At 42.2% G+C, this 26,300-nt stretch overlaps 1 long non-coding RNA gene across 2 annotated transcripts in view; it reads left to right on the top strand.

The window, feature by feature from the left end:
• LOC121188817 overlaps positions 1-26,300 on the top strand; it is a 55,163-nt gene that overhangs the window by 9,113 nt on the left and 19,750 nt on the right. For both annotated transcript variants that reach the window (XR_005894747.1, XR_005894748.1), the window contains one exon: positions 15,836-15,947. This is a non-coding gene — a long non-coding RNA (uncharacterized LOC121188817). The remainder of the gene's footprint in view (positions 1-15,835; positions 15,948-26,300) is intronic.

Genomic DNA, 26,300 nt, shown 5'->3' with positions numbered 1-26,300 from the left:
AGTCCACTGAAAATGTCATTTGTCTGTTTTCCACTCACCATGTCCTGGAACAAATGGAAGATTTGGACTGACGACAGCATTAGAAAACATTTTGGGGAAAATGTGTGAATCATGAATATTCACTTTGAATTTTATGGTAATCTGGCCAGAAAATTGTTGAGATATTTTGAAATGGACCAAATTGTTGGACAAACAGATGGCACAATAAAAGGACTAAAGTCTCTGTCCTTAGGCCTTGCTGCTGTTGCTGCTGCAGTCACAAAGAAAGCATAACAGTTCCCTCTCTTAACTTTTCAGTATTTTTATTCAGTTGCTGTTTTCTGCGGAGGTAGGAGGGAGAACAAGTTCCAAAAGTGATAGTGAGCCATACACCACACAAACAGCTGTCCAAACACACATGGCAAATGTTCTTTCGCTCCCGAGATGACCCATCTACAAAAGAGTATGAGACGGTGGTAAAGAGCAAGTGAAACTAAAGTGCTGCTAGAGGAGAAGGGGGTGAGAGAAGTTGAGATGGAGCCAGTGAATGAGTGTTGTGGAGATGGAGTGCGAGGAATGATTTGAGGCCTGCAGGTGTTTTCATATCCTAAAAGAGATCGATATTTGCGTTCATTCTGACGCTGACTGTACCGCACGGCTCCAAATAAATAACCATAATCACAAAACGCCCCAAGATTGACTCTCAATAGAATTATCATTCTTTTCTCTTTGGCAGATTTGGATATTGCTCCTTCAGGGTTCTCAAATGACTTTGTTGTCGAGTGTGTTGTGAGTGTGTGCGTGTGCACTTGTTTATCTGCGTGTTGAGAGCATTCAAATTTCACTGAATCAATGAACTATGGGCATTGTATGAAGTGTGTGTGGGCAATCTTGTGACAGTATATAGATCTTTTTTTTTTATGTGAGTGTATGCGCGTTTGGTTGTGTGTGTGTGTGGGTGTGTGTGTGTGTAGCCATGGGCTGTGAACAACAACAGGCCACAGTAATTGAATCTTCATCTGAGCCCTTAAGTCTTCCCATTAGATAACGATAACACACACATGCACACACACTGCTCGTTCAGTCTCATTACAGTATCAGAACAATATAGCAGTAGCTGAAGTGCACAGCAGTAGGTTTTGTCTTTCATCATTAAGAGCTGATGGCCCACTGCGTTTGAGCTCCAAGAGATTTACAGACAAAAAAAAGTGAAATGAGGATGAAAATGATGGAAAATGAAAGGCTATGTTTTCAACCCGCTATTAATATGTTATCCATGTAAGGAAATATCTCATCGGGATAAGGAAAAGCCTGTTAATGCGAGCTTTAAATGAAGAGAGCACGTATTGCGGGTGAAATGTGCAAGAGTCAGTCAGATGGAAACGCAATTCTCACAGTGTGTTTGCTTTCCATTCTGGGCAGAGGTGTCGTCACTGCAGGTAGAATCTTCATCACCGCAGCTGAAACAAGTCATCATCATCAGGGCTGGAATAAAACGCCATCGGCACAGGTAGAGGGGTGATTGCCAATAACAACTAGTGCTGTATTTTGGCACAGGGACAGAGCACGTCGGCACATGTAGTGGAGCGTAGTACGAAAAGACCCTGGCCCTGTCCTCAGTGCTGAGTAGTGCGCTGCTGACTAATAATTCTTGGTCAGAGCTGTCTCCTCTCTGCTCTGTAGTCACCACTACTTTAACTGTTGTCTTAATGGAGCTGTATACCCCCATCAGGCCCCACTCATCCCCCTACCGCTCCCATCTATCTCTCCCCAGTTCTAATTCAGCCCCACTCTGCAAAAAGCAATGAAATGGAATTGACTGATACCTGCAAAATGCATTACAGTTCATAATAGGATATCAATAATAATAAATAAACAAAAGTAAAAGTCTAAAGCCCTGCTAGCGGCCCCTAGAGGATGTAAACATTATTACACCTTGTAATATAAAAGTGTGCAGGAACAAAATGATGATTTATAGTCTTTGAAGAGTCTTACCTACGGAACAACACAGCCCCCGATGATGAGAGATGATATTTTTTTATCTTGTGCGTTCATATTAGTAGTCTAAGCAAACAAGCTATTACTTTGTCTGCGTGTGATGCTGCATGGGGTCATCAAATTCAAGGAGACTATTAATATCCTCTGCAAATTCTACAAACAAAAATTCAGGATTCAAGATTTAATGGTTTTAATGTCACATAAACATAAATCTAACATATATAGTATTCAGTGTTACAAACATGTATGTGACTGCCATAGTGACTGTCAGAAGCAAAGGTGGAAGTACTTGACCATATTTAATGCTGTAAAACCTTAATGGAGCAGGTCTGGGTATGCGTTAAGGCATACAATGTGTCTCACTTTGTAACTGTGTGATGTAAATCCATATCCATATCCTCTGTCACAGTGTTTCCCCATAAGTTTCTTTTAGCTCTGTTTTTGGTCTCCACCAGCTCCTGAAGGAAATATCTGTCTCTTTAGCTTCTAAATGCTCCACCATGTTCACCAGCAGTCTGTCAGCTGTTTGCTCAGCAGGTAGTGGACAGTGGGTTCATCAATGGTTGCCAACATTCTGGAGCTGACTCCCAGTCTTCTAGCCAGACACTATGTCCAGAATGTAATCATCCATGTTGTGGGTGTAAAGATGTACCCAGCCAGAAGTTCAACATTTTAAAGCATGATATTAGCAAGCTCTTGGATTTTCTTAAAGGCTCAGGCAAACAGATTTTTATTTACATTTTTAATCTGTTTTGGAATGAGGCATCCTCAAGACTGATGGCATCAACCCAGATGAATCACAGCACCTGCCCTTACTCTTCTCAGTTCACCCAAAAAAAAAAGCCATGCACCCTCCACTGTCACTAACCCATTGATGCGCTCTTGCTGAGTGAAACTTGTTTGAAATGTGATATTCCATTAAATGAAGAAGTCCCTCTCAGTTTCTCTTACTTATGCACCCTCGGCTCCCTGGCTGCAGTGGTGAGGTGGATGTAATAATTGGGATAATTTTACCTACCTTGTGGGGAGTTCTACTCCTTTGAATATATATATCTTGCCGTTCTTCATGCCTTTCTTCTACAACCTACTTTGTTTGTTTTAGTTTACAGTCCTGCTAAAGCAAATGCCTCCTTTATCACTGAGTTTTTAACTTTATGCTTCAAGATACTGGAGCAACCCATATCCATGGTCACAAACCTGCCCTTGTTTTAACCTTTAGTGTAAATACTGTTGATCTAGAAACTGTTGTGTTTATTTGTTATTTCTTTTAACATTTTCTTTAATCTACTTTCTGTACTATTTCTATACTTTAACCCCTCAATTGCCAACACATTTATTTGGGCTTTCCTAACCTCTCCTGTAGCACCAGTTACTCATCTTCCTACTTTCAAACAGCTAAACCACCAGCTAAACCCATCCTGCAAAAGCTCTCCCTGGCTGAATGAACACATTTGTAAGCTTAGAAGAGAACTCAGAAAGTGCGCAACCCACACCTTCCCCATTAGTGGTCATCTGCTTCAACCAAATTTCCCTTGAAACTACTAAACTGATTAATAACATGAGATCTGCTACCTTCCCTTGGACCCAAACCAGAGACCCAAGTTCCATTTCTTTCAAAAATCATAAAAAAATTGTATTTCACCAGCTGACCACTCATCTCAATAGTAACAACCTCTTTAATAATTTCCAATCACGTTTCTGTGCCCTTCACAATACAGAAAATGCCCTCCTGATCACGAGCAACGACAACCTGCTGGCTGTTGATTCAGGTAAATGCTGGTCTCTGGCCTCTGGCTTTGAGCATTGCCTTCAGTACCATTGATGACACTGTCCTCTTGTCTGTCCCCTTATTACAGGTGATTCTGTGTCCTCCCCGGCTTTTATCCACTATGGTGTCCCCCAGGGCTCAATTTTAGGTCTCATCCTTTTCTCCCTTTACATTCTCCCCCTCTCCCTCCCTCATACAGGACCATATCATTGAATATCATTTCTACGCTGATGACTTGAAAATCTATCTTCCAATTAAACCTGATAACAAAACCAGCCTACAAACCCCACATAATTGGTCAGCAGACATTAAAATTGATGTCCGACAACTTTTTCCAGCTTAATGACACCAAATCTGAAGTTGTTCTCATTGCCTCCACGCATTTTAAGGCTCAGATTGATTACAGCCTCCTTGGTCCACTTGCTTCCAATTTAAAGCCCTCTGCCTTTGCGGACTGTTATGTTCAAAAACTGCCAAACCAAAACTGACATGTTTACTGCAGTTTAATTTATATATATTCTTTGATTAGCCTTGGAACAAGCACAAATACATGTTCAAAAGGCAAAAACATTATTAAATCACACAAATGGTTATAATTAGTTATTGTTAGTTTTTGATTGGAATTCCATGTGTTCATAGAGATTGTGAGTCGTCTTCCTCTGTCCCACCGCATATTATTAATTAAGTATAGTATTATTAAGTTTTCCTAACAGCAGACGGAGATACAACAGTCTGCAGCCTCTTCATCACAAGTCTCAGGGGCTAATTCTGAAGTAGGTAGCTTGCAGGATGTCTGTATTTACCACCCGTTTTCTATCTTTTTTTTTTTTAAACGTCCCCTGGGACTGATCAGGGTAATTTTAACTGTTTTTTGTAAAAAAAAAACAAACCCTCAAATATTTGCAGTCTTAGAGCACATACCACATACCACCACCCCACCCCACCCCATCCCTCACTGTCCTGCTCTTTGATGAGCTTTATTGTTGTTTTAATGGGACTGTGGAATCTGCAGTGCAGCTAGACTGGACTGGATGGATTAAACTTGAAAACAGGTAATGAGATTCTGGCTGGCCAAGCCAAGACTCACAAATTAACAATGTCACCAGGAAAGCACTTGTCTCAATGTTAAAGCAGTATTATGCAGGTAACAATTTGAAAATGTTATTGTCCTTTCAGACTAAAGCACCAGCTGGATCTTTAGCAGCAAAGAATCACTGTATGATTGAGATACTTCTGACAAAATTATATCTAAAATACCGGAAGTGACAAATAAAATTTGCTTTCATGCAGGTGTATGAGGAGAATGTAGCACTGATAATGCAGTACAGAGGTTGACTTCTGTTCTCCTCTTTCTGACAAGACCCCACCTCGATGGGATATCTGCACGATGAACAGCCTGAGCTGACATCCATGCTCAAACCTTTTTTTTAAAGTCTCAGTCACAGATTTAGTCTAAAGGTCTACAGCCTCACAGAGCCAAGAGTATAGCTGTAGACCTTTAATCTCATTGGTTAATTTCCCATAGTTAGGAGGGGCCACCTATTACATGTCTGTGTCCAGGGGCCAGCTGTCTCAAAATCTGTTCATAACTGCATGAAGGACAATGTTCTCCCTTTTCTTTGAGAGAGAGTGATGACGGGGGTGAGAGTAGGATGTGATATAATAATATAAAAAATAGTGATTTATTTTCTGCTAAACTAATTTAACTAATTTAGATAATAGCACTCACACTGAAATTTGTTACAGCACTTTGAAAAAAGGAGGAATATTGTAATGTGATAGCTCACAGCACAGTTGGAACATCATGCAGGCACGGTAGACACATCACAAGGGAGCTGGTATGAAGGTTGTGTTTGCATGATAGGTCCATATGTGTTTTCCTGGGAGATCAGCCCATCACTCAGTTCCTCTCCTCTGAGCCTCCTCTTCCTCCCTCCCCTTCATTCCTCTTTCCAGGCCATATGTCTCCATATTTGATGTGTGAATGTGTGTGTATGCATCAACAGAGTTCTGCTTGCTCACACGTATGAGTGTGTGTATGTATGTGTGTGTGTTCATATTTGGAAGAGGTCTTAATCAGATTGTATAGCTGAGTGAAATATGAAGAGCTGGGTGATTTCATTAAGGCGTTGGAGTGATGGAGCCCATCACGGCTCACAGACACCTTGGATTTCTCTTTATTTATCCTCAACATTAAACCAACAAAACAATTCACCTAAGAGCCTCTCTATCTGTCACACTCTCCCACCTCCTCCTCTCTGTATTTCATTTTACTATGCTATGTGGAAAGCTGAGGCATACGCTTTATGTCTAAGTGTGCTTTATTCCAGTGTGTGTTTGTAATCAACACAGAGGGGGACAGACAGGGAAGTGAAATAGAGAGCAGATAATGTATATAACTGGTTTATTTACGTGCTCTCACTTGCGTCTTTTCCCGTCTCAAAATCAAACTCTGCACACTAGGAGGCATGACGAGTTCTGACATCACAAAAAAAGCACCAAACAGACAGACAAGAGAGAGATGAAAAAGAGCAGCAGAGTGGAGGATTGGATAAAGGATGACAGACAGCAGTGGCCATGGAGATAGCTCCTACAATGGACCATGACAATAGTTTGTGTTTCCAGCAACAGAGTTTATTTCATTGGGCTTGTATCCTCACCAGCTTAGGCTGCAATGCCACAAGCCTGTATACACATGCAGACATGGATTTTTGTTCAAGACAAAGTCAATACATGTCCTGTTGTAAAACAACATTGTTAATGGAAATCAAATTTTCTACTCTAATTTATTACTTCATCAATTTAATAACACGACTGGGCCAAAATCGAGATTATGGTTGGGCAATGTGCAAAATCTTTAATGGAAAGTAGCTAAATTCTGCTTGAAAAGTGGCTAAATGTTGCTTGATGACATAGTATGCTAAGTATGCTAATTAGCATCTTCATGACATCTCACATTGGATTTGCATTCTGCTCAGTGTCAGCCGCTTTCAGCCCTTTATCTGTTGCATGTTTTTCTTTTTCTTTGGTCAGACAAGTATAAAATGAGACATTAAGCAGTTACTTTGAAACCATTTCCAAGCTGCTGTTCCTAAAATACTGATTTTATAATCAGGACAGACAAAATCACCACACACCAAAGACAACAGCTGTGCTGTCATTTCAGATATACTTGCTTGTGAAAGAATCACTCAGAGAGAAATTCAGAAGCGTATTTATGTCTACATCAGCTGCCGTGTGGTCAGTAAATGGAACACATATAGAGGTGTGAGCACAAAGGGAAATTTTGCACTCGCATGGCAATACTGGCGACTCTTTCTTATGAAAAGTAGCTATGGTTTGTCCCAAAAGTTACCAGATTTTTCATTAGGTGCTTTTTTGCAAAATGTTGCTAAAGGTGTCTGACAAGTTGGCAAATCCTAGCCTCGCTCCCTCACGGAGTGGGGAGGTGAGTTCCAGAAGGTGACATCCTTCTGTGCCTGGCCAGACACATGCAGCTTGTGGAGCTTGTCATGGCTTGGATGCAGTTTGAGATGTGAAAACCATCACTGAAGGTGTCTCACGTGTAGAAGACTCGGGTGTATGGGTGACATCATCCCCAGCTTCCTGCTGCGAGGAGACAAAGATTAGCCCGTCATCTATGTAGGTCAGAATCCTAACGCCCCTCTCCCTGAGCAGACACAATGCCATCTCCACAAATTTGGCGCGGGCAAGTAGCCAAACAGGAGGCAACAGTGTTGATGAATCCCCACTCCTACATCAAAATGTAGACATTTCCTGTGCCTCAGCAGAATGGGGACATGAAAATATGATGTCAGTCAGACCTATGGATGTCACTCACTCACTCAGCTGGATGCAGTGCAACAACTGCCTGACCATCAGATTGCGAAAGGGGCACTGCACAATGGCTTTTGAGTGCACACAGGTCGAGAATGAGTCTCTTTCCCCTTGATTCCTTGGGAACTAGGAAATATGGGGAGAAAAAAAACCCTTCTGTGCCTCTGACTGGGGAACTGTCATAATAGCTCCACTCCTCAAGAGTGACGTTATTTCCTCCTTCAGAGGCGCTATGTCGACGATACTGGGAAGGGCAGTGTGCATGATTCCACTTAAGGGAGGAGGGTGACTGCAGAACAGTTACATGTAACCTTTTCTCAGTGTTTGGTCCAACCAGGGAGGGAGTAGGCTGCAAAGGGGCTATTGATCTTGAGTGGGAGGGAGGGGAGATTGACAACTGCAGAGAGAACGGACCCACCCACTCCATCCCTCACATCACAGGGAGGAACATGCGAGGGGTCCGGGCAGAAAGGGCCACATGAGGCAAGTGAGGGGGAGCAGGTTACATGTACAGTTTCCGCCACACTTGTCTCACTTGTCTTGGTAACCCAGCAGAGTGTGGTGGACGGGGGAATGGGTGCAAAGTCCCTGCTCCTGCCCTGCATTGGATGGGAGGAGAGGCATCCCCTCTCTGACAAGATGCTTTTTCCTCCCTCAACTGGCTAGAATCTGACACCTGTGCAGTGCAAGCATTGAAGGAATGGAGCTCTTTTACAAACATGGAAGGACTGGGACAATTCCCTTTCGATAGTGCCTGCCCAAGACAGAGGCTTGGACTGCCCCCCACACCCCCCGGTGCTCAGCTCAAGGGAGGGAAAGGAGTGAAGGCATGGCTGGGCGTCTAGTGGCTGCTGGAGGTCTGGCCCCAGGGTAATGTTGTTGCTTGCCATTTCCAGCTGGTCAATCATGAGCTGGAAATCTGGGCCAAAGAAACACTATAGAAAGCAGCAGGCTGAGCAGCTCCACGGCTGAGAACTGCAGTTTTGGTGACAACTATTGTGGGTTTATCACTACAGGCAAAACCTTTCAAATGACACATAGTTATTTGATCCATTGTTCATATGAAAAGACTGATGTAGTGGTTTTGGACAGGGGTGGCACGGTGGTGCAGTGGTTTGCACTGTTGCCTCACAGAAAGAGGGCTCCAGGTTCTTCTGTGTGGAGTTTGCATGTTCTCCCTGTGCCTGCGTGGGTTTTCTCTGGGTACTCCAGCTTCCTCCCACAATCCCAAAAACATTCACATTACGTAAATTGGCTACTCTACATTGCCCCTATGTGTGACTGTGTGTGTGTGTGTGTGTGTGTGTGTGGTTGCCTGTCCTTGTGTGTGTTGGCCCTGCGATTGACTGGTGACCAGTCCAGAGTGTACCCCGCCTCTCAAATGTAGTCAGCTGGGATACGCTCCAGCTCCCCCGCAACACTGATGGATAAAGTGATATAGAAAATGGATGGATGGATGATTTTGGACACGAGTAACTAACTGGGAGCAGTTCATATCAAAGGTATATCTTCCAAAGTCAACCACACCAGCATCCACATCAACAGCCACAGCAAATGTTATGTCCTCATAGGAGGTTTGCCAGGTTTGTTATTTGTCAGTTCTGACTAAGCTAAGCTAGCATTTTACCCCCGTTTCCAGTCTTCGTGCTGCCTGAACTAAGCTAAGCTAAACCCATGCTGGACTTATGTCTATGCTGGACTCATGGAGACCAAATTAATATAAATCTTCCCATCTTACAAAAGAGGTGAACAGTTTTATTTCCAAAATGTCTATTATACATCAGGCATATTAGAAAAGAAAACACAGCATGGGGCCTTTAAAGTGAAAGTGTTGCACACAAATATGGCCAGGCTCTCAGTGCCTTTTGTCATTTAACTGATACAATTTGACCTGCAGGCTGAAACACACATTTGACAGAGTACAAATATAGAATGTAATTAAGTGTACCGCACCTATGAAGAATTACCAATGGAGTGAAATGCAGTATTTGAAGTTCTTCATTGCACATCTGATTTAGTTTTCAGCCCCTCTGAGGAAAGAGAGTCCACCCAGCTAGCAAATTAAGCAGCGTGTAGCCGTTTTGCCTCTTGCTTGATCTAAGAATAGCCTGAGGCCCCCTTCCTCCTCCACACCTGAACTAACTTGTTCAGATGCCTGAGGAAAATTATGGTAAACATTATAAAAGTCTGCTGTGAATAAAGGATCATCCTCTTACCATGCTGGCCTTCTGTTTTTTAAATTAGGAAAACCTTCTGCTTTGCCATGCCCATTCATCCTTTCTTTGTTTCCCACGAGATGAAAGTTTCCCTTTCTTTCATATTTTTACAGTCTGTCCACTGGTTTGAAATGTAATTTGTTTTTTCCACCTAGATGGTGAAGTGGCATCGTCACCTCAGGGTTGTTTTGATGTGATAGTGAGAGTCCTGAGCAAACCAGCAGGACAACAGACAGGAAGAGAGGCTCAGCAAGAGAGAATACAGAGGGGCAAGAAGCCTCTGTATGTATGTGTGTGTACTGTGCTTCTGTCTTTATGAGGGCCAATTTGAGTTAGGCATTACGGAGTGAGGACATTTTGGGAAAGTGAAGACACTTTCTTACGCACCTTTGAAGGGCTGTTTGAGGGTTAAGACATGCTTTTAGACCTCAGCTTAGAATCAGGTCTAGGGTTAGGGTAAGGCTGTCCACAGTGAATAGAAGTCAATGCAATGTCCTAACAAGGATAGCTGTGCAAACTTGTGCATGTGTGTGTGTGTGTGCGTCATCAGTCAAGACAGAGATGATGGAGTAAGGGCAGTGTAAACACAGAGACAGAGGAAGGAGCTTAACTGTATTCTCAGTGCTCTCTATGCACAAACACACACACACACACACACCAGAAACTTAGATTCATACATGCACACAAGCACACACACACACGGCTACATATATACACACACATGCACACTCTATGACATTTGGATTCCATTAAAAGACTTTGTCTCTGATCAATAATTTAATAACCTGAAAGGATGAAGGACTCATCATAATCAATACAGCCTCTTCAGATATGTGTGTGTGTGTGTGTGTGTGTGTGTGTGTGTGTGTGTGTGTGTGTGTGTGTGTGTGTGTAGAGTGGGAGCTGAGAATACAGTTAAGCTCCCTGTAAATACATACTCCCCATGCATATGTGTATGCATATGTGCCTGTGTATGTCTGTGTACAGTGAGTGTATGTTGTGTTCTCACTGAGGAAATAACTGACAGCTTTCAGACTTTTTCAGCAGGCCTCAGTGTTACTCAGTAAGTACACACACAGTAACACACGGCGACACACACACACACAAATAGACACACACACAGAGCCCAGTCAGTGTGAATACTGGGTCTAGTCTGAGCTGTACGGGCTTGATGCTACAACAGAAAGCTTTCGTCTCTTTGTCTGCTGGCAGTGGTATTAATGCTGTTATTAGCACTGGAATCCAGATCGATTTACACCTTTTAGTTCATATACCTCTGTTTCATATCCAAATACAGGACTCTTCTGTCCTCCTGGGTTCACTTCTGGTTGAACAGTTCCAGATGTTTCCTACTGAAAATCATTCTGATGTTAAACTGGGGAAGACTTTCACCTGTGAAGGTGATGACTGCATTAGAGTTGATCCATCACTTAATACCAGTCTCATATTTTTAAAATTCTGTTAAAAATGTCTCAACCCGGAACACCTATCGGAGGGAATTTAGCTAATGAGAGCATAATGATGTTGAAAAAAAAATGAAAAAAAATTACTGAATTTCATGAGTCCATTTTTTCTACAGTTTACGATGGTATCTCTGTGGTAATCAGGTCTACATTGCTCGGCTGTGATCAGGTCAGTTTTTGTTGGTGTTGAACAGCACATGGACATATTGCTCATCCTATCCTGTATAGGCATTATATATAGGGATACCTCATTTTCACATGCATTTCAACCCTTTACACAAACTGAAATGAAAGAAAAGCATTTCATCTTTAGTCGAACATTCATCAGTCTAACAGAGAGAATAGAATAGAATATACTTTATTAATCCCTTTGGGAGGTCCCTTGGGGAAATTTGGGAAACACTGGATGGATATAATTAATGTTAACAAGCTAACTAGTTAATCCATGGTTAACTGCTGTTTAAGTAGAGCAACCACACAGGTTCCATTGGTTAGACGATGTCTTGGGATGAATGGCACTGAACTACAAGCAGTCCACAGGTGAAGTCCTTCAGTTACGTGTATGACACTTTGCCAGATTCAGCTGCCTGTCATACATAATCAAAAAGCCACCATGTTGAGGACATGATCATTCATTCCAACCACACACAAAGCAAGGGATCAGATGAGGAAGTCAGTTTTCTTGGTGTTGTTATCTTTGCAGCACGAATGCAGAGTTATTTCTTGGCAGTTATTTTACTTTTTTTTTTTATATACACTTCAGAAAAATTATTATGCCTGTGGACTTTGGAAAGACTCACTGCTCCAATTTTTTTAGCACCTGTAAGTGTTAATAATGATTTAAATGCTTTTATCATTTCCAGGTTGTTTTTTGTTTGTTTGTTTTTTTTAATTTCTGCTACTGTCATGGTACAACATGCAAAGTAGTTGGAGTTTTTGGAGTCAATTATCACAGTAAATTAAGTAAAACACTCATCGGTTATCAGCTTTGTGTAACCTGCAGCTTAATATTCTGGGAGGATAATGAAGCATATTTTCCACTGTTTACTGGCATGTTAGCGTGTCCTGCCCTGTGGCCTGAACACACAACACTCAGCACTCAAAACCTCAAAATCCTCGACCCGCTTAGAGATCTGCACCCACTGTATACCGAGGGAAAATATCTAGGCATTGTTACTGAGTCAGCACCGAATGACGCAGATGTACGAACAGTGATGCATTCACTTACTCTTGTATACATGCAACCTCTTAGCTCAGGAAAATAAAAATGAGGAAACTTCACAGTCTGTGACTCCAGATCTTTGAACTGAGCAAAATGATTTGAATCAGGAAATTTATGTGTGATTTCCACCTGTACTACATGAATCATTTTCATAAACATCAACATTCATAAACATGTCTGAACACACCCTTAGTTGTCTTCTATTCTGGGTTGTAATGAACACTGCAGCTAAAAGAAGTGAGTGCTGCAGTCAGAATCTTCAAGCTTCAAGAAGGGGAAAATCTCAGCAAAAGTACATCACAGTAAATAAAGTTATAACTAAACCGGAGTCCAGAGTGCTAACCTCAGTGTCTGACAGTTTCAGAGTAGTCACCTTCAGTTAACATAAAGCCTTGTGTGGCTGTTGTGTTCATGTTTGACTGGGGCTGCTGTGTGTACAGTGTGGCCCTCTTGATGCTCAGCGGTGTTGGCTTGGTGTTTGTGTTGTCAGTGTGGGTGTTTGTCTGTGTAGAGGTATACGTGTCCATGTTAATACCTTTGTCAGTGTTGTTTGTGCTGCTTCATTGTCATTCTGCTGAGAGTTAAGTACTTTTAATTATGCTGCAGCATCCTTTGGTTCTCTAACACTGCTCCCTGTTTCTTTGTCTTTTTTCCCTGTTCTCTTATTTGATCCCTCTTTTTCCCCCCCTGATTCTTATTTCTCGCTCTCCCGTTCTCTCTCCCCCTCTCTCTCATTCTCTCTCTCTCTCTCTCTGTCAGCATCTTCCTCCCTTTCTTCATTTACAGTCTCCCACACACTCCCTCTTTCTCAAATTCCATTTCAGTGTCTTGCTTTGGCAGGACATGCTGAGCTAGTGCCAAGGCAATAATGAGAACTGTCAAGCAGCGACAAATGAACAGGTGAGAGAGACGCAGGGAGAAAGACAGAAAGAGAGACGAAGACACAGAGGGAGAGAGAGACATGAATATGAAGTACTGGCACTGCTGTGACTACTGACAGTCCACTCACGCATGCATGGACACAGTAGTACACTCCCATCCCACTCTCTGAGCCCACATTGCAGGGCTCCAACAATATCAGCTTCCATGATGTGTGTAACATGCGATGCACACATTGATATTTTGACACTGAAGCTGCCAGTACTGGTACACTGCCCTGCCGGTTCATATCAAAACACTGGCACGGATTTGGGTCTGTCTGTTGGTCGGTCGGTCAACACTTTGGTCCACGCTGAAATGTATAACATCAATTGGACGGACCGCCATAAAACCTGGTACAGACATTCATGGTATTCAGGATAAATCTTAATGGCTTTATGATTTAATGACTTAATTGACTTGACTTTTCATTGATCGCCATCATCAACATTTTAATTTGTCCAGTACTTTGGTTTATGATCAAATGACTGCAGGACATTCCCATCAGCCTCAGCTGTATTCTGTGATTAGTGCTAATTAGCTCGTGCTGGCATGCTGACAGGCGAAACTAAGATGGTGACCATGTTAAACATCGTACCTGCTAACCGTCAGCATGTTAATGTTGTCATTGTGAACATGTTAGCTCATGCTGACGTTAGCTCAGAGTGCTGCTGTGCCTCAGTACAGACTTGCTGAGGCTGACTCTAACTGTGGTTATAATATTGGAAGAAATGATCCATCTATAAACTGCAGGGTGTTGGGATTGTTAGCAGCAGTTGTGGAATTTGTGAAGATACTATAAAGTGAATACACAGAATTCATTTATAATTTGGATACAAATAAAATATAGTAAATAGGAAGCAAAACAGAGACCGTTGCCCCCCGCCTGCATTAGCTTTCATAGCTAATGAACACGGATCCACTTCCAGGGCAATTTGCCAGACTAGCTGCCGAATTATCTGGGCATCCCGCTTTGTTTACACGTGTGAGGCTGTCGCCAACGGTTGATTTAGTGTGTGCTCATGATAGAGAAGATAGCAAACAAACGAAGATGGTTTGTGCCTGAAAGTTCCAAAACTGCGAGAATGAAAATGACAAGATGCTCACCCTCATTTTATTGACCACTTGGAAAAGGACATAGAACTTTGTGTACTGGAAAACGTTTGCCAGTGAATATAATCCAGCCAGTCATTACACGTCCCTCAAGATGTATAAGGCAAAACCAGTCAATCAAAATCAAATATATTTTTTAGCAGGCAGGGTTGCTAACATAACATACCAGACATTAGTGGTCTGGTGGTTGTGGACTGTAGTGTACTGCTTTGACAAGACAATTACTAATAATAAATAATAATGTTTTTCACCATATTCATATGATAAAACTGACAACAATCAGTGTTTTTCTCCTGAGTTATGTTCTCATCAGGATGGAAAAAGACTCCAACACAACTTCATAGCTTAAAAATAAAGCTATGATAAAACTTTACGTAATTACAGTAGTATTGATCACTTCTTTACTGCACTTCAAAACGCATCATATACATCATGTTTGAGATGGATCACACTTTTCTGACCAGATCCCATCTTTAACAAATATCAATACATCAGTATCACATCCACAGAGACATTTTCCACTCTTAATACTGTATTTATTTAGGTTTTTACCTAATGTATACTTTAATAGATCTTACAATTCATCCAGTGGTTCATACTGAAATGTCAGTTCATACAATAGACAGTACTGCTGTGAGGTATGAAAGGCAAATATGAGCATGAGATGGAGACAATGTCACAGTGTGACACCTGTGTGTGTGTGTGTGTGTGTGTGTGTGTGTGTGTGTGTGTGTGTGTCTGTGTGAATAGAAACTATAGAAGACAAATGTGTGCATGTGGTATATATTAAGTGAGTGTGTGCGTAAGTGTGAACCATAAACGATTGACTAGAACAGGGGTGTGTGATTGTTTCCTGCAAATGGCTGACTGTGCTGACAGTCTGCAGACATTTTACCAGAGTGGCTCATTCACTCAGCCAATCAACACACAATGTTTTAGCCTTTTATAGTGTCATACATACATCTGACCTTTTTTTATTTCAAAGTTGCATATGAACAAAAGTGTATTGTACTGTATTCTGTTTATGTGAAAGCTTTTGCATTTAAAAAAAAAGCAGGACCACAGTTATGAATGATGCATAACCACATCATTCGTAAACAAAAATAATGCACAGTCTGCTGTCCAAACAGAGACTGGTTATTAAAAATGAAAATGCTGTGAGAATATACTGTACCTGCAGCTGAGCTTACCTGTGATATATGATGATGTACCTGTGATATATGATGACATGTTATAACAGTTCCAATTTAGGATCCAAAAGCAAACACAGCCCTGGTGACAGAGAAGGACTTAAACGTTGTTTATTGTTTAATTTGAACAGTGAGGTGAAAAGCTGACTTGGACCAGAGCTGTTTCCAGAGTGTGGAGTGGCGTGGAGTTCGGGCTGGGATGAGCTGAGGCAAGTGGAGTAGCAAGTGAGTGAAGCTGAACAGGTAAGATGGCTGCAGATGGAGCTGGGCGGACAGAGAGCTGGTTGCAGGTGTGGAGTAGGCACAGTATTAGATTCTGGTTCAGGTTAGCACAGGGAAATATACTGAGTGGAAGCAACGAGTCGGCTGTAGCGTCTGCACTGTGTGGGTGACTGAACGAACTGCTGAAGACCAGAGGCATGGACCGCTGCTTAAGTACTTCAACTGGTTGATGAGCGAATCAGGAGCAGGTGCACAAGTGGAATGGTGAGAGAATGAGGCAGAGGGCCAAGGCCAACACACACACACACACACAGACAGACAGACAGACAGACAAACTAACACTAGTGATGGAAGACTGATGAGGGAGAGATATATCTGATACCTTAACAGGTATACACCGTTACACACAGTTTACAACAAAAAAAAAAATGCAAAAGCTGCTGAAGCACTGTTAGAAGATTTTATTCTGTACAGCCCCAAAATCCCAGCCTGTATTACAAAGAGTCTGTAGTGGTTCCCCAGCTGGCTGTTACAGTCACTGAGCCTCTGTCAAACACACAGTTCATTCATGCAGCTGCCCTTTTTTTAAACTGTGCTCAGGTTGATCAGGCTATGAAAAACTGGGAGCATTTTGTCCCAAAGTACAGAGCTACCAGCACTAAACATGTCAAGTGATGGATATTCTTCGTGAGCTGCTGAGGTGCGTGTGGCTGGTTTGCCTTTGTTTTTGTTAAAGAGCTATTCTATTATATTATAATTTAGTATCTGAACATGTACAACTTTACAGGACTGAGAAAAGAGCTGTAGAGGCTGATGTATCCCAGTTTTACAGCTCTAGTATGGAGTAAACTCCAAAAACACAGGATCCTTCATTTCCCATAATGCAACTTATTTGGTCTTTTGTTAGAATGTCCCTCCTTGGTAAACCCCCATGTCTATCAAACTCCACTCCAAAAGTACTGTTTGTTTCCATTTGGCCAAAACTAAATTATTTGCACTAGCTTATTTGCGTTCTGTGTGCATTCTTTCAGTACACTAGAATTTAGCTTACATTTTATCTTTATTGTCTTAAGTAAAATCATCTGATGACAAAACTATACATGCTACATTTTCCAGCTCCACAAGTGCTGCTCTGTTTTGATATATTTCATCATGCCTTCCTGTTGTTTTAAGTGTAACCTGTCTAGTTTCAGGAGCGGAAGTGTCAGATTTCAAAGAGTAGTGAGGATATCCAGCTCTAACCAGCCAGAAACTGCAGCTCATTTTGTATAGTATTTGTTACTGTGACCTGTAAATGTGCAGCACTCTTACAGTTAATAATAACAGTTGCACTTGTTAAACACCAGGACATTAAAGAGCCAATTTGATGATCAGATCACACTCCAGCCAAGACCATTCTTTACCTCCTATCAGCTTTACCATGGACACTCACCACAGGAAGGTGTTATCAAGACAGATGATTAAGGAGATCAACAACATGTTGAAGCTGATGGTGGATAGTGTCAGCTGTGTCTGCACAACAATCACGTCAGCTGGAGATATTCATTCAGTATAGAAGATGAGAGGTGTGTGGAGGTGTTTGCAGTGAGCCATGTTGTTTCAGCCTTCAGCATCTTCACCTGACCTCCCCCTTTGCTCTCATTGAAATTACTGTGGCTGCTAAATGAGGCTGTCCAATCTGAACTTTACTCTGTAATATTATTAGCAGAGACCAGTTTCCCTGTAGAGCTTTCTTGTAGACAAAACAAAGTTCTGTTCCACCAGAGCGCTTTCCTTGACTGGTTTAAATGCAGGAGACATGGAACGTGGGATGGACTCTCATGGTCCTGGGAAGACAGAGGCAAACTGCTCCAGGGTTGATCTTGGAGATGGGACAGGGGTCCTGCAAACCACCAGAAGCGCTGATGAATGAGGTGCAGCTACCCCTGCATTGCACGCAAGTCTCCAGTGACCACAGTGAGACTAACTTGAGAGTGTAGATGAGCTGGAACAAAGAGGTGGGACAGTTACTGGGAGCAAGATAATTAGAGAGAGAGTGATGCTCAGTTCCCCAGATGACCATTCCCACGGTGCACAGTGGAGGGTTGATGTTTTCTGGCTCATGAGGAAGGCGTGGGACAGGACATTGAACTCGATGTTCTTGGAACCTGGATGGTAGGAGAGGACAAAGTTAGGTCAGTTGAAGAACAGAGCCCATCTACCCTGGTGGGAGTTGAGGCATTTAGCAGTGCAGATGCACCCCAGGCTGTTGTGATCCATCCGGACCATGACTGGGTGCTTCATCCCCACCAGCCAGTGACTCCAAGTGATTAACATTTCTTAAGTCCAGCTCAATGAACACAGTGGCCCCATCTAACAGTTCAAAGACAGTGCAAATGAGTGAGAGGGGTACCTGTGTTTTATTGTGATATTGTTCAGACTATGGAAATCAATGCAGGGTCACTTGGCCTTAATCTCTCTACAAGGAAGAATCCAGCCACAGAGGAGGACAGATGATGCCTGATGACAGGGATTCACACAGTCAAATCAAATTTTATAAATAAATCATAGCCCAACATATGTCCAGGTCCAACCCAGGCACACCATAACAAGCACACAGAAAAGGAGTGAGACAAGGACAAGGACACAGACAAAGATCCAGATCCAAAACATCTGGAATGAGCCTCCGACAGGACAGCCAGGAGAGAGAGAGAGAGAGAGAGAGAGAGGAGAGAGAGAGAGAGAGAGAGAGAGAGAGAGAGAGAGAGAGAGAGAGAGAGAGAGGAGAGAGAGAGAGAGAGAGAGAGAGAGAGAGAGAGAGAAAGAAAGAAAGAAAGAAAGAAAGAAAGAAAGAAAGAAAGAAAGAAAGAAAGAAAGAAAGAAAGAAAGAAAGAGAGAGAAGGTGGGGGCCTGGACGTTCATATGCTTGAGGGAACAAACAAACAGAGGGTTAGAGAGATGCAGTGGCTTTCAGAATGTTTACAGTCATCTCGTCATGAGGACTAGTCAGGGTCCCTGTCCAGCCCTTAAAAAAGGCATTAAAATGTTCCTCCTCCATCTGCAAATAAACATGTACAGCAATTCTGTTTGCAAAGACCAAATGTGTTGTTTCTAATTGGTGAGACTACACAAGCAGTTTGTGTTGTGAATGATTTCACTTACTTACTTGTGCCGAGCAAATGAGGCTGCAGTGGAAACATCCTTTCAGAGAAGTTTTAGAGTCAAGTTCATCTAACAGGCTGTGAAAACGGATCTAAGCACGCTTTCATTTCCAGCAGCTGTGGATGCAGCACAAGCTGTGTTTTGCTGCCTTTTCATCTTTACTAGGTAACGATAGGTATAGAAAAAAGGATTTAATTCACTGTTAACAATTTTTAAGGTGGAATGTTCTTACATTGTTCTAACATTCTTATATGTTACTTAATGTATGAGTTCATCTCAAAAAATATGAGTGTGAATATTGTATTTCTTCTCTTGGACAAAAAGAAAAGTGGCACAGTGTTGGTCCGGTCTGCTCCTGCTGCACTACACCTGTGACAGACTGGGTCTATTCTTTGGCGTGTTCCAGTCGAACCAAATCAACCAAGTTGTCTGACACACTTGTTATATATCTCTCTATGGGCTTTTCAAAAATTTCAGACATTGTGGACAAAGCCAGCTTACACAACCTGCGCGACTTGTGTTTGTTTATGAATGAGTATGTACAGCTACATGCCAGGTCTGAACAGGACTAGAAAGACTGATGTCAGCAGGGAGGTTGTTCCCAAGGCAGGGGGCATGATGACAAAAGGCCCTGCTGCCTGCTGACTTCTTTTAACTCTTCTTTTAGATTTTGACAGGAGCCTTGTTTTCTGAAGTCAAAGAACATGGGATGGAATATCAGGTGTAAGAACAGGCTGGTGTGAAGGTGTCTATATCAACCTAAAGTCAGATCTAAAATGGATGTGATATGGCCAAATTTTCTTGATTTAATTGAAATTCCAGCCACAGGATTTTGAACCATTTGAAGATTTTTAGCACTGGCACTCAGCAAGCCTGAAAACAAAACATTAAAATAATTCAGTTTGGATGATGCAAAGGTGTGAATTAGTGTCTCATCTAGCACAAAAGAGAAAAGACTGAACTTCAGCTATGTTATGTTATGTGAGAGAGGTAGTCTTGGTGACGTCTTTAATGTGCTGGTCAAAAGAGAGTTAAGGTCAAAGTTATCACCAAGATTCTTGTCTCTGAGAAATCATGCAGCAGTCGAGAACTATGGTTACTTCATCAAATCTACAGTATGTTGGGCTGAGTCAGTGACCACCATCTCACCATTTTATCAGAATGTAGGAGCAGGAAGTTATGTGATATCCAGCATTTCACAGTCAGACAGTCGGGCCTCTAATTTAATGATATGAGAATGGTTATCAGCTTTTACAGGAAAATACTGCGTGTCATTGTGTCAGTGTCATTAGTGTAACACTGGAAAAGAATTCCAGGACTGGAATATCAGGAGAGAGAAACAGAGGACCAAGAACAGAGCCCTTGGGTACTCCAGGGTCCACATCAGAAAATACTGATGTTGCATTATTATAGGAAGCACAGTGTGCAGTGTGCAGTAGTGACAGGTCCTGAAAGCAAATTAAAACTGTTGGATATGTGTGCTGAAATTTAACCATAGCGGTTTTAAAGCTGTGTCACAGGATAGGATGCTAATGTACTTACACTGACAATTCTAACGATAATGCTAGGCAGGTATAATGCTTATCATCTTAGTTTAGCATGTTGGCATTCTAATGTGCTAATTAGTACTAAAGACAGTGCATTGTACTGGACAATTCAATTTTGACCTGACGATGGCTCTAGGTGAAAAACTGAGACCTGGGTTTCATAGTAATTCCTCCATTTGCCTCCATTGTTGAGGTAATTCACCACAAGCGTAAATCTCCTGGTGGTGCTACAGGACGAATCTGAGAATCACCATCATTCACTAGGATTCCTCCTCTGGAGATCATGATTGTCTCTTGAATATTTCATGCCAATCCACTGTATTGACGTTGAGATATTTTACAGAATAAATATAACCCTTGACCTGATGTTGGCGTTAGAGAGATTGCTCCTCTGAGCACTGTGGATAATTTCAGGAAAATCCATCCAATAGTTGTCAAGACATTTCAGTAAGAGCCAAAGTACTGGCTGTTCTGTAGAAAAGGCAGGGGGGGTCATCAAAGCTGGTTGGACTTATGAAGATGTAACTGACGGTGTAATCTCCAGATGTGAAATTGGGTGGGGCCCCCTTCAGTGGTTAGTACAACCCACCTCCTCCCCTTTAAAACAAGTTCAATAAACCTAAGTTAGTTCTGCTACTGTGAAAGGTAGAAAATATGTGCCTTCATGTAAAATATGAAAACTGCTGTATGTCCCAGTCCTTGCATGAGACACATTGCACCACATTTATTTTAGCAGTTTTTACCTTTATTGTCCCACAACACTGATGTGAATGCACACTCGAAACGGTTCACCAAGTTCAAAGGTCAAATAAGCATGGAGTTGCACAAAAACACTCATATCAGAACACAACCCACACACACATTCGACAGCGGGAGCATACAGTACATGAGCTATTGAGATGGAGAAAGAGGAGAAAGAGGATCCTTGAATCCATCCTTCAGACAAGCCGACACCAAGAGGACAGAAGGCAGAGGACGATAGGGGGAGATAATGAAGGGGAGCACGGGATGAATGGAGTGGCAGATTAGAGAGGAGGAGAGTAAATTGAAAGTATTGAGTGACTGGGAGAGGAGTGGAGGGCTGAAGAAAGAAGTAGCAGAGAGTGAGGCAAGTTGGCAGGCAAAAGAGGAATGAGAAGCAGAGAGGCGAGAGAAAATAAGGCTCAGAGCTGAGGAGAGGAGAATGTGCTGCAGGAAAAAAAAATGTCTGAAAGGAGAAGAGACAGGTAAAGGTGAGGGGAGAGACATGGTGCAGGCTGCAGAGGAGGACCACATCAAAGTGGAGTGGTCAAGGATAGAGGAAGAAGGATAAAGTCCTGCAAGAGAGACACAGGAGGGATGAACGCTCTCATTTCCAACACCGACCAATGATAACACACATACAGTACACACCAGTGGATTCATAATGGCTTTAAACTGTTATAAAAGCTTATTTGTAAAAAATACAACTGGCCGCTCACGTTTCTTGACCATCGGACCTGTACTTTGTTGTTCTCATGGTGTCATGTTTGCTGAGCTCAGCAGTTACTCTGGTGAATACGATATTATTATCGCTGGTGGAAGAACTAAGTTACAGCACCAGCTGGAAGGAGAGTTTTATATTTAATCTCCAGCTGTCCAGAGTGGTAGCTTCCATCTATTCTTAAATGCATATTTAATAAGTCCAGTTCTCTGCTCTCTGCTATCATCCTCCTCTGTGTCTGCACCTTCTTTCCCTTCTCTCAGTCTAAGACATGAATGGTGTTTGGGCACTTTCTGTTGTTCTGCTCCAAATGAAGCTCAAATACCAGCTAAATATTATTGTAAATGCACTGCACACATTCACTGGAAGTTCTTTGTGTGTTTAGCGTGTTCTGTGTAGTGTCTACAGTTGTTTTTCTCATCTGAAGTCCAGGCAACGTGCGGAGATTGTTGGTATCAGACGTGTTCCCTCCTGCTGGAAATGCTCTGTTTGGTTTAGGTGAGGGGTGGCGCCTGGGTAGAGCGTGCAGGCAGGACAGCAACATCACCACCACAATCACTCGCTCGCTCCCGACAATAACCTGCTCTACTCACACGTCGTCTCAATCAATCATTATACACACTTTGCAGTAGGGCGCTGGCAGGACAAAGTCCGTTTAATGCATTCACGCGTTCAGATACTCCAGTGCTGATGATTCTCAGAGGGCCACCATCCCTAAACAATAAATCTCTCTATCTCTTCTTTACACACGAGGTGGCAATTTTCTTTTGTATTGAAAAAAACCTCAACTTTGTTTTATGAGACATAGAAAGTACCTTGAAGTAGATGTCCTCTTAGGTCCAAAATGTTGGAATCTCTTAAGTGAAATTTGTTTGTATTTGTTGCTATCATTGCTTTTGTATTGTGGTGTTGTACGTAAATAACAGAGCTGTTGTTAGAAGTATACTGCATAGTTTTCAAACCATTTAATGAAGATGTTAATGTGAAGATGTTAGAAACTAACTACTTTTTCATAGACCTCGTATGCAAGTGCTGTAATTTATCATTTTGATAGCATTTGAATGCATAAGATGTTTTTTGATTCTTCTGTAAGGCTGGTTTTGTTTTGGAAATATAGTTTCTGTCAAAAAGTCACAGCAGTAAAGCCAATAAATCAAAGCAAATTGACAAATGAAGGTAAAAATGATGAGAGCGGAAAGCATGAAACAGTGAAAAAGTAATAACTTCAGTGGAATGGGGTCACAGAGATGGAGAGAGAGAGAGAGAGAGAGAGAGAAACAGATACATGGACACAGAGAGAGACAGCGACGGAGAGAATAAAAAAGACATGGAGGGAGCTGGAGGATGAATCGACAGCGATGAATAGCAGCACGGGAGGAAATAACCAGGTGAAGAGGGGAGCGATGGATAGGGAAAGGGCACAGGAGGAAGAATGATGGAGGACGGTGGTGGCGGTGTGTGTGTGTGTGTGTGTGCGTGGGGCTGGTGGCAGTGAGGGGACTGAGGGGAGGGGAGGGAGGAGAGGGAGCCGAGGAGCCGACGGCGATGAGAACATTATGGCTGGATAATGAAGAGGTTCCACGCTGTCAGCCAACACCATTCACCCTGCATGGCTCTGACCCCAAAGTGTCAACAAGCTAAACGACCGAGCAGCAGCGCATTACCGCATGTACACACACACACACACACACACACACACGCATGCATGCACACACACCCAGACAGACAGACATACAAGCAGATAATGCTTAAACGCAGATGTTTGTCTGTGTGTGAATGTGTGTATCAGCCAATCATTGGTGTGAATGCAAGCACCTATAGCCGTATGTGCAGCAATGATGGTTTCTACATGATCACAGTGTATTCTGTATGTGAATGTGTGCATATCGTAGTCACACAAACCTAATAATTGACATCGATACTGATTCCTTCATCTAACACACACACACACAAACACACACACACGGGGTAGCTCCCTGACTGTGTAGCCAGCGTGCTTGTGTTTACAGAGTAAATATTCTATTCTTTATTGGTATTCAGAAGAGTAATATTCAATAAATTGAGTCAACAGAGGTTGTTCCTTAAAGCTAATCTCTGCTCACACATCACATCACAACACAGCCACAGCAAGAAAATGGAGTTTAGACCAACTGAAACCTGCCTTCAATAGTCTATTCACTGAGTGTTCCTCTATCTCTCTTTGTCTCTCACTCTCTCTCTCTCTCTCTCTCTCTCTCTCTCTCTCTCTCTCTCTCTTCCTTCCTTGTCTGTCCCTGTCTCTCTCTCTTTCTCTGTATGTCTCCCTGTATCTCTCTACCCTCCCAACCCATCACTTTATCACACATTTGCACACAGGCGCTGCTTTCCCTCTTTTATTCCTTCTTCTATGCCACTCTATCTTCGCCTCTCTCGTGCTTTCTGTCGTTTTTTTTTTTTTTTTTTTTCCCCTGGCTGTCTGATGCAAAGCTCTATCTGGGCAGCAAAATGCTCTTTCTGTCTTTCTCCTTCTGTTTCAGTTCAAACTCCACTCTGCTTTATTAACATGGCGAGACAGAAACCTGTGTTGTTAAAGCACGTCCCTTTTGACTGTGGTTGTAGACTTTGTTACATGTGCTGACAGACAACTGCAGCCCAGTGCATGATGAAATACAATTATGAAAATACCACCAAAATAGAAACCTTCACCGGAACTGCAGGGAGAACCAAGCCTTTGGAAATTTCCCATTTTATATGTCTGTCTCATTAGTTTAATTTGCTGTTGATGCAAACTCAGTACTCCATGTTTACCTGCTGACATGATTAATTAAGTATAATGTTCATTCCAAAGCTCTAATTCCATCAACAACAGTGTCATGACATACTCACCACTGTGCTGCTCCCAGTCTCTCTATCTAAAAGCAATATGTAGTCACTAATTCATTCATTTGAGTCAGTTCTGTTTTGAATTTTTATGCCTCCGTATCTGCCAAGGCCGTAGGCATTATGTTTTCGGGTTGTCTGTCTGTCCATCTGTCCGTCCATCGGTCCGTCCCAGATTCTTCTACGCGCAATATCTCAAGAACACATTGAGGTCTCTCTGTCAAACTTTGCATAAATGTTGACTGTGACTGTGACCGATCTGAAAGGAGTTTGGAGGTCAAAGGGGAAGGTCACTATGACCATACTTATGTTTTGCATTGTAATGCGATATGATGTACTGAGTAGCTTTTGGAGGTCAGAGGTCAAAAGTCACGGTTGCTGTGATCGTACATTTAATTTTATGCAGGCGAATGGGATATCTGAAGAATACTTTGAAGGATGTTCTTTAAAGTTTGCACAAATGTTCACTGTCACTCAAAGATGAAGTGAGTTGATTTTGGAGGTTTGAGGTCAAAGGTCAAGGTCACTGATTACGTTAACATTTTGCTTGGCAACTCAATATCTTAAGAACCCTTTGAAGGACTGTCTTCAAACTTTGCACAAATGTTGACTGTGACTTAGGGATGAACTGATTCGATTGTGGAGGTCAGAGGTAAAAGGTCAAGGCCACTGTGAGTTTTGCTTGTCAACACCCAACGCTAACCTTCCCAAACACTGAACAAACACTTTGAGTTTTTCAGCTTAAACTTACAACATAAACTTTATTTGGGCTTTGAGTTTGAAGTTCCACTTGATTTCTTCTAGAGCTTTCAGCCAAACTTCTTGGCCCTCACCAGCAGATGGAGTTAACTGATAACTCCAATTGCTAATAAAGGCCACAAGAAATGGTTGAAAGTTCAGGAAAATATCTCACAAATGGACCTTAACCTCAGATTTTTTTTTTTTCAACTCAAATTTCAAAACAAATTAGATTTTTTTGGACATTCAAACAGTCATGGCTGTTGGAAGCAGCACAGGCAAAGCTGGACCCAAACGCAGACACACAGGCAAGCTGAAGCTGCTTTTAATGAAGAAATAACTGACTTTCTGGCAGATGAGATGACAAGATGGCAGGTAGGAATCCAGGAACAAACAACAGGGAAATAAATGCAGATAGCATGTACACAGGAAAACTCAGAACAAACACAGGATACAGCACACAAGGAACACGAGGGAACATACACAGGAACAAAGAAGACAAACTGACAAGGACTGGAGGAAACACTGAGACTTAAATACACAGGGGAGGCGGGGGGTAATTGGGAACAGGTGAAACACATCAGGGCGGGGCAGACGATCACTGAAGCAAGAAAAAACAAAGACAGG

Source organism: Toxotes jaculatrix, chromosome 10, assembly GCF_017976425.1.
Source record: "Toxotes jaculatrix isolate fToxJac2 chromosome 10, fToxJac2.pri, whole genome shotgun sequence".
NCBI classification, from domain to species: Eukaryota; Metazoa; Chordata; class Actinopteri; family Toxotidae; genus Toxotes; species Toxotes jaculatrix.
This window is presented reverse-complemented; position numbering and strand designations above follow the sequence as displayed.